Source organism: Phragmites australis, chromosome 2 (genome assembly GCF_958298935.1).
Source record: "Phragmites australis chromosome 2, lpPhrAust1.1, whole genome shotgun sequence".
Taxonomy (NCBI): domain Eukaryota; kingdom Viridiplantae; phylum Streptophyta; class Magnoliopsida; order Poales; family Poaceae; genus Phragmites; species Phragmites australis.
Genome location: NC_084922.1, coordinates 22,845,126 through 22,859,677, shown reverse-complemented (window position 1 = coordinate 22,859,677; position 14,552 = coordinate 22,845,126).

Below are 14,552 nucleotides of genomic sequence, written 5' to 3'. Positions count from 1 at the left end.
CACAATGACGTCGGAAGGTGTCTTTATCTAGAGATGAGTTCCAGATAGCTGTACAATTGGCAAATTGATTCATACAATATTGGATCCTAGATCACGATTTATTTTTTCCATAGCATAGCTCGAAATTATATCCAATATAATTATATATGTGAATCTTCTAATTTTGATTCCAACATGAAATGATGACTATCGTCTGCATCCAAAAAATATGAGAAAGCTAATTCACAAAAGCTAAATTTTTTTTGAGGAATAGGGAAAAAAATTGTAATTAGATTTTAAATTTTCTTTAAGGAGATTTTTCTTTCACGATTTTCTTTGAATGCAGTATGCCCATGTTCTTGTTGCAATGGTCTCATCTTCGGCATAAATTAGCTTCTTATAACAAAACTTAAGGAAGTTGATAAAGATTTCAGATCAATGGCGGGTGGGTTTTCAGAAAATTAAGTAGCCCTCAAAATTAATTGGTTTACCTCTGCTGATTGTGAGGTATTCCCTATGTAATACCAAATTTTTGGGAAAAAAAGGAGAGATTTGACCAAAATTTTGACTTTTTGATCTGTTGATCGTATGGACGATCGGAGACCGCGGTTGCGTTCATCTCGTCCAGACGAACCCATTTCGCTATTCATATGTCCGTTCCGGGCACTTTGTAACCCGTCGCAAGCCCAATAAATTTAGACCGTTCTTTTTTTTAAAAAAAACAACAGATAAAGCCTCGGATGGCTCGGTCGTCACCCCGACCCATCCAGAGCCTTCGAGCCGCTTTGCGTTCTCTCTCTCTCTCTCTCTCTCCATCGGCGCCGAGCCTCCGCATCGCTGCCGTGCGCCCTCTCTGCTGCCGCGTGCCGCCGGCGCCACCGCCACTCGCCTGCGCCGGCTCGTCACTACCGCAGTGGAGCTCGCCGTTGCGCCGCGCCGTGCACCGGCCGAGTTCCCGTCGCCGCGTCGCTGCCGCCTGCCGCCTGCCGTGCGCGCGCGTCGCGAGCAGCCACTCGCTGCCGCCGAGTGCTACGCCGTCGTCCGCCGTCGCTCCCGCCCTGCACGACTCCGTCGCGCCGCTGATGAGCGCCGCAAGCCAGGAAAGAGAAAGGAAAAAGAAGAAAAGAAAAGAAAAGGAAAGGAAAGAGAAAAAAAGAAGAAAGAAAAAAAAGAAAAGAAGAAAAAAGGGAAAAGTTGGAAATTTCGTAGTTTCGTCGGATTCGTTGTTAATCCTTCGAAGGTGATTCCTCGGTAATTTCTAGACATTTGTGGTTGGATTGAATCAAATCAATCAATTCCTATCGTATCATTTCATGTGATCAATAGTCTGATTCGTTTCGATAATCGTTATTGATTCAAAGATACAACATCCGAGTCGACGTATTCAATTCGTTCATCGGAGCAAAGTCTAATTAGTGAGAATTTTGGTTTGACTCTGAATTGAAAATAGTGTATTATTTCATGTGATACAGTTTTTGTTCAGTTTTCCGAAATATAGGCATATATGCGACGTTTTCAGGCGTAGGATTGATGCTTCATATTTTATGTGTTTTAAATGTGTTTTAGTGCTAATAATATACCTATACAGGTGGTACTGCCTCTGGACGTTCTTGATCGAATTTTCTTCGTCGCTTTTGGTAAAAGGCAAGTAACGTGGGGGTGTGATTCCGTGCTATGTTTATATTCATGTTTTACTTCTTTCGCAAATAAAATTAAAGTATATGGCATTTATCAAATTCATTCAAATCATGGATGATGTTGCATTTGATTATTTAAATCCACGCTTTTCTTATTGATTTGGATTGTACCTTTGTCATCATGAATCAGTTGTGGTTTTTTTATTACGAGTCATTCAAAAGAAAATGCTGCCAAAATTTCCTATTTTCATATAATTAGGCTTAGTTGTAAAGTAAGGTGTTACATCATAGTATCAGAGCCTAAGTTTAAGGTTCTAGGGTAAAAAGTTAATAACTTGACACACTTGCACATGTATAATGGGAAAGGGTTTACATATCTTTTCATATGCCTTGTTCCGCTATACTCCCTTTAGTTTATTTGTTTGAAGTATGTTTGTAGTTTAGTGCTTGTTTACTTATCCATTGTGGTGTTTGTAGCTATCCGCCAAAGGTGCGAGGTCGTGGTCGAGGTAACGACGCAGGTCGTAGTCGTACAACAGTCCCAGGTCATGGTTATGCACAGTTATCAGCTGCTGAGGTTGAGTCCTCTCAACCAGGAAGTATCAGTCAAGCGGAACTAATGACCACTATGAAGGAGATACAAGAAGAATTAAGAGCATTGAGGTAGGCTGTTCCAAATACTCCTACTGCTGCTAGAGTTGTGGCATGTGAGATACCTGAAGGGGGTGCTACTAGTGGGGTAACGCTCCGTGAATGGGTTAGTATGAAATTGTACTCCTTTGATGGATCAGGGACTCCAATTCAGGCTACAGATTGGCTTGCTTATATAGAAATGCAGCTAAATGCTTTTGATGTGTTGCCTCGAGATAAGGTTAGATATGTGATACAGTTGATGAAGGGAGAAGCCCAGATCTGGTGGAGAGGTGTACAGTCAGCCAGGACTGTTGCCCATGGGGATCTTACCTGGTGCCCATGGGGATCTTACCTGGTCTGAGTTTGTCAGACAATTTGAGAGGAGATTTTATCCAGCTACTTTTCTGTATAAAATGCAAATTGACTTAAACAACTATACACAAGGTCAGAAATCAGTGGCAGAATATGAAGTGGGCTTTAATCAAATTGTGCGCTTTGTACCTCATGTAGCCCACGATGATGCAGAGAAGGCTAGACATTTCAGACAGGGTTTGAAGCCTTTTATTCGCCATGTCCTTGGTGCTTTTGTTGTTACATATTTTTGTTCTATGGTTGAACAAGACTCTGGTGTTGAGTTGTAGCAAGCTTACACTGATGATATTCGCAAGACGTCGGGAGCAGATCAGCATAGAGGACCAGAAGAAAAGAGGAGTCGTTTTGGTGGTCCCATCCACAAGAAGTACAAGGGACAACAACGTCACCAACCATACCATGGTGGACCCTCTCAGATACATCCTCCAGGCACTAGTACCCAATTTCGTACCGTGGTTAAACCCGGTTTTGGTTTGGTGTGCTTCAAGTGTGATGATTCACATATGCAGAGTGAATGTTCTTGGAAGGGAAACTGTTTGGTATGTGGTCGTCCAGGCCACAAGGATGTGGTGTGTCACAGAAACCCGAACAGTCGTATCAGGTGGGAACCAGTATCTTCTTCTTCTGGGGTTTCTTCTTCATCTAAGGGATCAGCACATGTATTGGCTGCTACTCCTACTCCTACAGTCATTACTAGCCCAATGGCTCCACCGATGCAGTATTATCTTCCTTCTACTGTTCCCACTGGGCCTTAATGGTCACATCAGCCTGTGATTCCTCAGAGAACTTCTACACCGACATTGCCGGTGGTTGGGGCATCTTCTTCCCACACTGCAGGAACTTCTTCATCTCAGACACCTTCTGGGTTATATACTTTACCTAGTGCTGAGACCGGAGGTCACAATGACATGGTGACAGGTATCTTACCCATGGACTCCTTTGATGCACATGTTTTATTTGATTCTGGAGCTAGCTTTTCCTTTGTCTCGGTAGACTTCGTTAAACGAGCGAGACTATCAGTACAACAAATTGGGCAATCTGTGGTAGTTAACTCCCCTAGTGGTCTTATATCCAGTTCTTATGTTTGCCCAAGGTGTGTTATAAATATTGGAGATGAGGAATTCACAGCCAACTTGGTGATGCTCAATTTAGAGTCCTTCGATGTTATTCTTGGTATGGACTGGCTTGCCCAATACCAAACCATTATCTCTTGTTCTTTGAAAATCATCACCTTGCGAGCTCCATCAGGAGGGGACATTACTTTCCAAGGGAAGGCCTTGCCATATGCACTTTCCATGTTGTGCACGATTTTCCCTAACCGAAGGATGTGGAAATCTGGTGCTCTTTGGTCATTGGTTGAAGGGTAGGATGTCACTCTACGCGTGGAAGATATTCCAGTAGTGTATCGTTATCCTGATGTGTTTCCTAGTGAGCTTCCAGGATTACCTCCTGAACGAGGACCAGTCTTCCGTATTGAGTTGATTCCAGGTACACAACATATTTATAAGACTCCGTACCGAATGGCTCCAATAGAACAAATGGAATTGAAGAAGCAGTTGGATGAACTCCTAGCTAAGGGATTTATCAGACCGAGTACATCGCCTTGAGCTGCCCCTATTTTATTTGTGGAAAAGAAAGATGGCACTTAAAGGCTTTGTGTGGATTATTGGGTGCTTAATCAAGTGACAATCAAAAACAAATATCCTCTACCTCGTATTGATGATCTTTTCGATCAGTTGAGGGGTGCTATGATATTTTCGAAGATTGATTTGCAATCGGGTTATCATCAATTGCGAATCCGAGATGAGGATATTGAGAAGACGGCTTTCAATACAAGGCATGGGCATTTTGAATATGTGGTTATGTCTTTTGGACTAACGAATGCCCCTGCTGTTTTTATGGAAGCCATGAACCGGATGCTCCATGAATATCTAGATGTCTTTGTTGTGGTTTTCATTGATGATATATTGATTTCTTCCAAGTCAAAAGAGGAACATGAGGTGCACCTCAGTTTAGTGTTGGAGGCTCTTCGAAAGAATAAATTCTATGCGAAGCTAAAGAAATGTGACTTTTGGCTCGAAGAAGTAGGATTTCTTGGTCATGTTATTAATCAGCATGGTATTACTGTGGACCCAAAGAATATTGCTGCAGTATTAGAATGGCAAAGACCATCTAATGTGACAGAGATTCAAAGTTTTCTTGGACTCGCTGGCTATTACCGGCGCTTTGTACAAGATTTCTCCATTATCGCAAAACTTATGACTAGACTTACTCAAAAGGGCGTTCTATTTGTATGGACTGATGAATATGAGGTTAGTTTCCAAACCTTAAAGAATAAGTTGGTGAACGCTTGTATTTTGGCTTTGCCCGAGAGTGGTAAGCGTTTCACAGTTTACACCGATGCTTCTCGAATCGGACTTGGCTGTGTGCTTATGCAAGAATGTCGGGTAATTGCATATGCTTCCAGACAATTGAAAACTCATGAACAGAATTATCCCACTCATGACTTAGAATTGGCTGCAGTAGTTTTTGCCTTGAAGAGTTGGAGGCATTACCTGTATGGTGAGTCATATGATATTTTCACTAATCATAAGAGTCTCAAGTATATTTTCACTGAAAGAGATCTGAGTTTGAGACAACGAAGATGGTTAGAATTAATCAAAGACTATGATTTGACGATTCAGTATCATCCCGGAAAGGCAAATGTGGTAGCTGACACCCTTAGCAGAACATGCGTACCTAAAGCAATAATGTCCTTACATTCAGACTTGGATCGGATGAGGATATCTTTTTGCTTTGCTGGCACTGTGCAGAAAGAAACTCAAATGATCATCTAATCTGCTATACCTGAACGTGTACGTGAAGCTCAGCAGCATGATCGTCTTCTTTTAGAAGATCGAAAGAGAATTTCAGCAAGAAAATCAAAAGAGTTTAGTGTGGATGAGCAGGGTGCAATACGCTTTAGAGGACGTCTTTGTGTACCACAGAAGGCAGATGTGAAAATTGATATATTGAGAGAAGCTCACCAGACTCCTTATACTATTCATCTAGGTGAAAACAAAATGTATCGAGACCTAAAGCAAAAATTTTCGTGGAAAAGGATGAAAGTGGATATTGCTAAGTATGCTGCAGCTTGTGGTGTCTGCTAACAAGTAAAGGCTGAACATAAAAGACCTGCAGGATTAATGCAATCCTTAGAAATCCCAGAATGGAAATGGAAACATATCACTATGGACTTCGTTGTTGGGTTGTCTCGTTCACCTCGAGGCAGAGATGCTATTTGGGTTGTCGTGGATAGGCTTACCAAATCCGCACATTTCATCCCAATGAAGACAACCAGTTTGGCACATGATTTGGCTCTCTTGTATGTCAGGGAAATAGTGAGGCTGCATGGTGTGCCAAAATCGATCATTTCAGATCGGGATTCCAAATTTGTATCTCAGTTTTGGCAGAGTTTGCAAAGTGCTTTGGGCACAAAACTTTCTCTTAGCACAGCCTTCCACCCTCAGACGGATGGTCAGTCAGAGTGGACTATTCAGACTTTGGAGGACATGCTTCGTGCTTGTGTCCTATCTTGGAAAGGCGATTGAGAAGATCATCTAGCCCTAGAAGAATTTGCTTATAATAATAGCTATCAAGCAAGTATTCAAATGGCTCCTTTTGAGGCCTTGTATGGCCGAAGATGTGTATCTCCTTTGTGTTGGGATTCTGTTGGAGAAAGATCACTACTTGGTCCAGATTTGGTTCAGCAAACATCAGAAAAGGTGCACCAAATATGTCAGAACCTGTTGGCTGCTCAAAGTAGACAGAAGAGCTATGCAGATATCCGGAGATGAGACCTAGAATTTTCAATTGGTGACTATGTTCTTCTCAGAGTATCGCCAATCAAAGGTGTTGTACGTTTTGGTATCTCTGAAAAGCTTAACCCGAGGTACATTGGCCCATTTCTAATCACAGCCCGAGTAGGCAGTTTGGCATACCATCTCGAATTACTAGACTCAATGAGTGGAGTACATAATGTCTTCTATGTTTCTATGCTAAGAAAATATCTGAGAGACCCTGAGCATAAAATTGATGTTGAATCAATCACGATAGAGAAAGAAGCAAGCCGGCTGCCGCACGCTCTCTCCCTCTCTGTGGCCTGACCGAGGAAGAAGCAAGCCACAGCCGACCGGGAGAGAAGCCAGGAAGAAGAAACCCGGAAAGAGAAAGGAAAAAGGAGAAAAGAAAAGAAAAGAAAAGGAAAGAGGAAAAAAGAAGAAAGAAGAAAAAAAAGGGAAAAGTTGGAAATTTCGTAGTTTCGTTGGATTCGTCGTCAATCCTTTGAAGGTGATTCCTTGGTAATTTCTAGACGTTTGTGGTTGGATTGAATCAAATCAATCAATTCCTGTCGTATCATTTCATGTGATCAATAGTCTGATTCATTTCGATAATCGTTATTGATTCGAAGATACGACATCCGAGTCAAAGTATTCAATTCGTTCATCGGAGCAAAGTCTAATTAGTGAGAATTTTGGTTTGACTCTGAATTAGAAATAGTATATCATTTCATGTGATACAGTTTTCTGTTCAGTTTTCTGAAATATAGGCATATATGTGACGTTTTCAGACGTAGGATTGACGCTTCATATTTTTATGTGTTTCAAATGTGTTTTAGTGCTAATAATATACCTGTACAGGTGGTACTGCCTCTGGACGTTCTTGATCGAAATTTTTTCGTCGCTTTTGGTAAGAGGCAAGTAACGTGGGGGTGTGATTCCGTGCTATGTTTATATTCATGTTTTACTTCTTTTGCAAATAAAATTAAAGTATATGGCATTTATCAAATTCATTCAAATCATGGATGATGTTGCATTTGATTATTTAAATCCATGCTTTTCGTATTGATTTGGATTGTACCTTTGTCATCATGAATCAGTTATGGATTTTTTATTACGTGTCATTCAAAAGGAAATGCTGCTAAAATTTCATATTTTCATATAATTAGGTTTAGTTGTAAAGTAGGGTGTTACACCCTACTAGCCGATGCATGTTCCAAGCTTATCAGAATATATATGATGGTAGCATTTCCATATCATTGTATATTGTTGTAGTTTTCATTTCTTTGTTTTGTCAACAAGCATATGGATATCAGTTAGGCCAAGGAATTTTATTTAGTGCCACTTATCTATGATGAAAAGAAAATAGTTTTGCCAGTGTGTATTATTTCATTAACATTCGCAGTGTATTGTAGCATTCATATTTCTTTCTTTCTTTTTTTAGCCATTGAGGCTGTGATTCTTCCTTTAATGATAGTGATCATCTACTTGTCTCGAGTTTACAGTAATTTTTTCTATATATTAGAACCTCATTTGATCCACCATGTTTTATTATAACGATTTCTATATTATAATTTTGGCCTTAGTATCATCAATTTTTTTGTCTTTTTTTTGTCATATGTTGACATCGTTTACTTTTTTATATAAATAAGCCATTTAACCAAAAGAATGCAAAGTTCAGCTTGATGTCTGCAAGCTTTTATGGACCTTTTTTACTTCAGCATAAATACCTGACTTACAGAAATATTTGATGCTACATGGGCAAATCATTTTAGATTCGTTGCAACGCATGAGTACACCCTAAATATCGCGATCCGTTTCCTTTTTCCCGAGCCATCCTGATGACGCCGCCTCCACCCAAATCCCAGCCGATTGCGATTGGTTCCACCATAGCCAGTCCACCACTCCTCGCGGTGGCAGCCTGGCAGGGCATCTCTCGCCGAGGCTAAGCAGCGCTTGCCGAGGCGCAACGGAGAAGCGACGCCCGAGCTCCCAGCGATTTGCGCGGTTGCGCCATCCTTCTCGTTTGCGCCCTGACCCACCTCGGTGTCCCTGTGGCGAGCCCCGCCGCGGCGGCGATGGCAGGGACCTTCCCCGCCGCCCGGCGGCTCCTGTCGTCCACGATGGAGGAGACAAAGGGGTCGTTCCTCGACAAGGGCGAGGTCGCCGAACGCGTCATCACTGTCTTCTAGAACTTCCAGAAGGTTGAACCCGCAAAGGTGAGCGTGATCTATCTCGTCGCCGCAGATGCTTGTGTGGCGGCCCATACGTTTCGTTAGGCGCGTGGATCCGGATCTGTTTTGAAGGGTTTAGGGTTTTGAGCTGTGCATCAACTGACTATGTAATTGAGTATCTCGAACTTAGAAAACCATTGTATAAGATGAGGGACAGGTTGTATGGAACTGGTTTCTGTATAAAACTCAGGAAGCATATGTCTTTACACAATCTTATTTGTTTTAGAAAAGGTGTATCACTATGTAATTCAATATCTCCCACAGAAAATGATGCTAACATACTTTAAGGGCACCAAAGGTAACAAAATGATACACGACTAAGAGGTACAGTTCTAAGTTGAAGAAGACAAAAGAAATCTTCATGTACATTCATCCCTGAATGCTAGACAGAAGCAACCCAGAACTGATGGAAAAGGATGATGCTGTATCAAACAGCACTGCCAGATCGTCGGTTCCTCCGAGAATTTTCTTGCCACCGTCTTCAGCTCAGTGGTGCGCACTACACATCTTGAAATAATCCATGGAGCATATCCTGATTGTAAAATGAAGTTTTTTATTGGTGCATGCCGGTAATTAAAATATTTAAGAGACAGCGCTGGTATCTAATCTGAAAAGTATTCATACTAGAAAATCAGACAAAGAAAAGATGATGGCATCATTAATCTGAAAAGCATCAGGATTTAAGATACAGGAGTGATGGAATAATTAACTGAAAAACAGCCATACAAAAATTTGATTCATATAATAGACCATGGAGCATATAGTATCGTATGGTGGGCCGGATATTCCAATGGCTGTGTATGCAATTTTTAATAGTAATTTGATGCTCACTCTTACGACAATAATGAGTAAAACGAAGACTTCATTAGTTCTGAAATCTTCAGAAGATGGCATGAACAAATACACAACACTAGTATGCAAGTAGTTTCCCGACGCCTCCGCAATGAGGTGGCACAGAGGGGAGGCAGGGCGGCACGGTGAACAGGGATCAGGATCAGGGCAACGGAGGGGCGAGCGAGCAATGCGGACGTGCGGGCGCTAGAGATACGAACGTACGGTGTGAAGATGTGGGTGGGGAGACGCGTGGAAAATGCGGGAGCGAAACGCGATGAGGCGGAATCGGAATGCTCTAAGTCTTTTTTAAGTAGTACAGATACATATTATATTAGAGAAACATGAATAAAATCTCTTAATTTACAAGAGTACTTGTACATGGGAATTTGATCGAGCACCTTGTATGCAACAAGATACTGGTGGAACAACCCTGGCAAAAAAAGACCCCCTAGTGTAACAGGGTAGGACTAAATTTGAGCTAGGATGGAATCTAAGTATATAATAATACCTCAAACATCTTAGTTGCAGCCGTATGCCAACTGCAGCCATTGCTACATCCTAAGGCAGAACATTGACATACACTGGCATTGCACAATCTGAGCAAACTCTCAGCCCTACAGCATTGTACTCAAGATTTGAATTCGCTCATGCATCATAATCCACACCTAAATGCAGAACAACTAGTACTCCATCAGGTTATAAATACTTATCATTTTAATCAAGATCTGATCAAACTTTTAAAACTTTGACTGTTAATAGTTTTCAAAATATTTAGTTTGAAACATAAAAATTACACGTGTAAATTTGTCTTCAAAAATATTTTCATAATATTATATTTTATTAGATATTATAATTATATTTTAATAAAAAATAATAATCAAAGTTGTACATCAAAAATAGTAAAAAAATATAAGCGATAAGTATTTATAATCGAAGGAAATAACTCCTTAACACGATACGTTGCAAACCCTAGAATCGGAAGCATCACGTCCTTACCAGGGAGTCGTGGGACTTACTTCCTTGCCGAAGAAGCGGCGGCCTCTCGCTGGAGCTCGCCGCGGCGCGGCGCTGCAGCTAAGACTAAGGAGAGGGTGGATGCAGGAAGCGAGCGCTCCTCTCGCGCCAGCACCACTCCTCACACCATGAAAGCAAAATGGCAAAAACAACAAGAAAAAAATATTTCAATTTCTAGATCGGGGGTGGCCGGTTTTGTGTTTGTGGGATGGTGGAGAGGATCGTAGGGAAAGCTTATGGCAATTAGGCATAGTGGAGGACTGCCGTGGTGGTGGTAAGGAGGCGGTGGTTTCTACGAGCGTGCACATTTTTTTTTTTTTGGATCGTGGGCATGGCGGGTGGATGGCTCAAGGGAGGGATTGGCTCGGAAGGCTGGAAGGTTGGTATGTGGGCTGGTAATTTAAGTCAATATTTGCACTCTCTCATTCTTGTGATGATGACATGTATGTGAAATTACCGATATGTGTGTTGATCGTGGGACCCGGGCACATATTGGGGACTGTGGGGATTATCTGTGTTTTAATTGAGAGGTGGCTGCAGTGCCATGCCATTTAGATGTGATTTAACATTTGTCTTGTTTCCTATGAACTCATGTTAAGTCTCTTCTAAGTGGCCAGCTAGCCAGCTCGATTAATACAAGGATGATTTGGACGGTTCTCATACATGGCTATATTGTAGCACATGTCACCAAGCTTCCATAAGCAATCTAATAATGTTACATGGAAGTGTCAAGCTATCTAACTCCTAACTTCATGTCACCAATATGCTTCTTTAAGAACTAACAAGTTCTATCTTTGTACAGAATTGTCTCTGCTCCTTAGAAATGGTATTGTGGTCTCCTGGAACTCATATACATGCTTTATGCATCATACATATTCAGAGAATGTTTCAGAGAACAATGTGAGCGGAAAAAACACGCACACATATTCAGAAAATACACATTTGCATCAGACACGAATTAACTTTTGGATTCGATCAAGTGTCACACCCTACCATATACTGTTAGAATTATTGATGCGGATCTATGTAATAATTTTTAATAAATTTTAAAGGCCTATACTGTGGAGAGGTGGTCCATATTGAGATCCACCCTTTATTAGTACAATATTGCTAATAGAGGTGGAAGTGGGAGGTTTTCCCCATATATATGCAAGGACTCCCACCTCTATAAGAACACGTACAACATAGACTGCTAATTAGGAGTAGCCTTAAAATTAGAAACACTCTCATTTAATGAGTCTATATAAAAGTTAGGGTTTTACCTCTTTCTCTTTCTATTGTGCTGTTGCTTTAGTCTACTCTATCCCGGTGTCGGCGTGCACCAGCAACCGGGAGAGCACCGGGAGAGAGCGAATAAGGTTTTTGTGAAGCACTTCACGCGACTGCTCAAGTTCTTCACCACGACTTATCTTCCTGGTCGCTTGGGCGCTGCCCACTGTCATCGTCAACAATTTTGGCACGTCGTCAGCAGGATCGATCGTGCCATCAACACGGTGCAACCAGCATCTTCAGCAACCTTCACCACACAGGATTAGTACGAAAAATCATGTTTCTCGTACTTTATTTCCTGCAGTTCCTAATTTTGAGTATAGTAGATCTAGTCATATGTACTGATTTCATATACATGTCTAGATTATGCTCTGATGATATGATCATATCAGTTTATCAATTTCTGCTTATGAATTATTTATGGATTAAATTAAACCTAAAAGTGCCTTATATTCCATCAATCCAAAAAACTTATTGTAGGCACTTAGGTTTATCAATGGCTGGTTTTGTCGATGCACTGAGGCCAGACAAGTTTTCTGGTGTGCACTTTAAGAGATGACAAGTCAAGGTCAGTCTGTGACTAACGGCTACGAAAGTCTACTGGGTGGCTAATGGCAAGCTGTAAGGAACCCTTACTGCTAAGCAGGAAAAAATGTTCACGGATGCCAAAACACTCTTTGTAGGATGCATTCTTAGCTCTCTTGGTGACCGTCTTTGTGATGTGTATATGCACATACAAAGTGCGAAGGAGATATGAGATACACTGAATGCTAAATTCGGTGCATCAGATACAGGAAGTGAACTGTATATTATTGAGCAGTATCATGACTACAAGATGGTCGAAAATCGCTTTGTAGTCAAGCAGGATCATGAGGTTCAATGCATCGTGAAGGAACTCGAACTCCTCAAGATCAATGTACCCGATAAGTTTGTGGCTAGAGGCATCGTTGCCATGTTATCTCATTCATGGAGAAACTTTGCCACTGTTCTAAAGCACAAGAGACAAGAGATTACTGTTGAGAGTTTGATCACGTCTCTTGATGTTGAGAAGAAAGCTCGAGCTAAGGATGTGAGTCTAAATGGAGGTGAGGGATAGACTAACGCCAATATGGTGTAAAAGCCCTTCCACAACAAGAACAAAGGGAAAGATAATAAGCCAAACAAAACTACCGCCTTGAAGAAGAAGAAGATTAACACAACAAAACTGTCTTGCTTTGTGTGCCTTGAAGGCTCCACAAAAGCAGAACTCAAAGATTGCTAATGTGGTGACCATTTGCGAAGCTGGAAACGGAGCTGCAGGGTATGAAAATTTACTTTTAGTCTGTTCAGTATTTCAATCTACTAATTGGTGGATTGATGCAAGGGCCAATGTTCATGTGTGTGCTGACATCTCAATATTCTCTTCTTATCAGGCCGTCTTTGATTCTTCCGTCCTAATGGGGAATGGGTCACATGCTTCTGTTCATGGTGTTAGCATGATAGATCTGAAGTTTATTTTGGGAAAGATCGTACAACTGTGGAACGTGCAACATGTCCATACAATAAATAAGAATCCAGTTAGTGGCTCCCTTCTTTGTAGAGATGGGTTTAAGGTGGTGTTAGAGTCCAATAAAGTAGTAGTATCAAAGCACGAACAATTTATTGGTAAAGGCTATGAGTGCGGAGGCCTATTTCATTTTTCCCTTTCTAATTTCAGCAATAAGTATGTGAATCATATTTGTGGCAATGATGATGCTAGTGTTTGGCATTCACGGTTATGTCATTTGAATTTTGGTTCTATGACTCAACTTTCCAGCATGAGTTTAACTCCAATTTTTTCATGGTCAAAGGTTCTAAGTGTCATAGTTGTGTGCAATCAAAACAACCTCGTAAGCCTCACAAGGCAGTTGAGGAGAGAAATCTGGCACCTCTACAACTCATACATTCAGATCTGTGTGAAATGAATGGTGTGTTGACGAAGGGTGAAAAAAGATATTTCATGACTTTGATTGATGATGTGACTAGATATTGCTATGTTTATTTATTAAAAATGAAAGATGAGGCTCTAGATCATTTTAAAATCTATAAGGCAGAAGTTGAGAATCAACTAGAGAGAAAGATGAAAAGAATTAGGACAGAACATGGTGGAAGTATTTCTCTAGTGATTTCAATTTATTCTGTAAGAAATATGAGATTATTCATGAGAGGACACCTCCCTATTCACCCCAATCAAATGGGGTTGCCGAAAGGAAGAACCGCACATTGACTGACTTGGTTAATGCCATGTTAGACAATGCGGGATTATCTAAGGCATGGTGGGGGGAGGCCCTGTTGACTTCATATCATGTCCTAAATAGAGTTCCTCTCAAGGATAAGGAGAAAACCCCATATGAAGAATGGGAAGGGAGAAATCCATCACTTTCTTTTTTGCGCACTTGGGGATGCTTGGCGAAAGTCAATAACTAAAAAGCGCAAGCTCAGGCCTAAAATAACGGATTGTGTCTTTCTGGGATATACTCATCGGAACAAGTGGGTGTTCAAGAAGAAGCTTAGTCTCAACGGTACTATTGAAAAGTACAAGGCTCTTCTTTTGGCCAAGGGTTATACCCAAAAGAAAGGTGAAGACTTATTTGACACTTATTCACCTGTTGCGAGATTGACTACTATCCGAGTGCTACTTTCCTTGGCTGCCTCACATGGTCTCATCGTTCATCAAATGGACGTTAAGACAGCTTTCCTTAACGGAGAGTTGGACGATGAAATTTATATGGAACAACCTGATG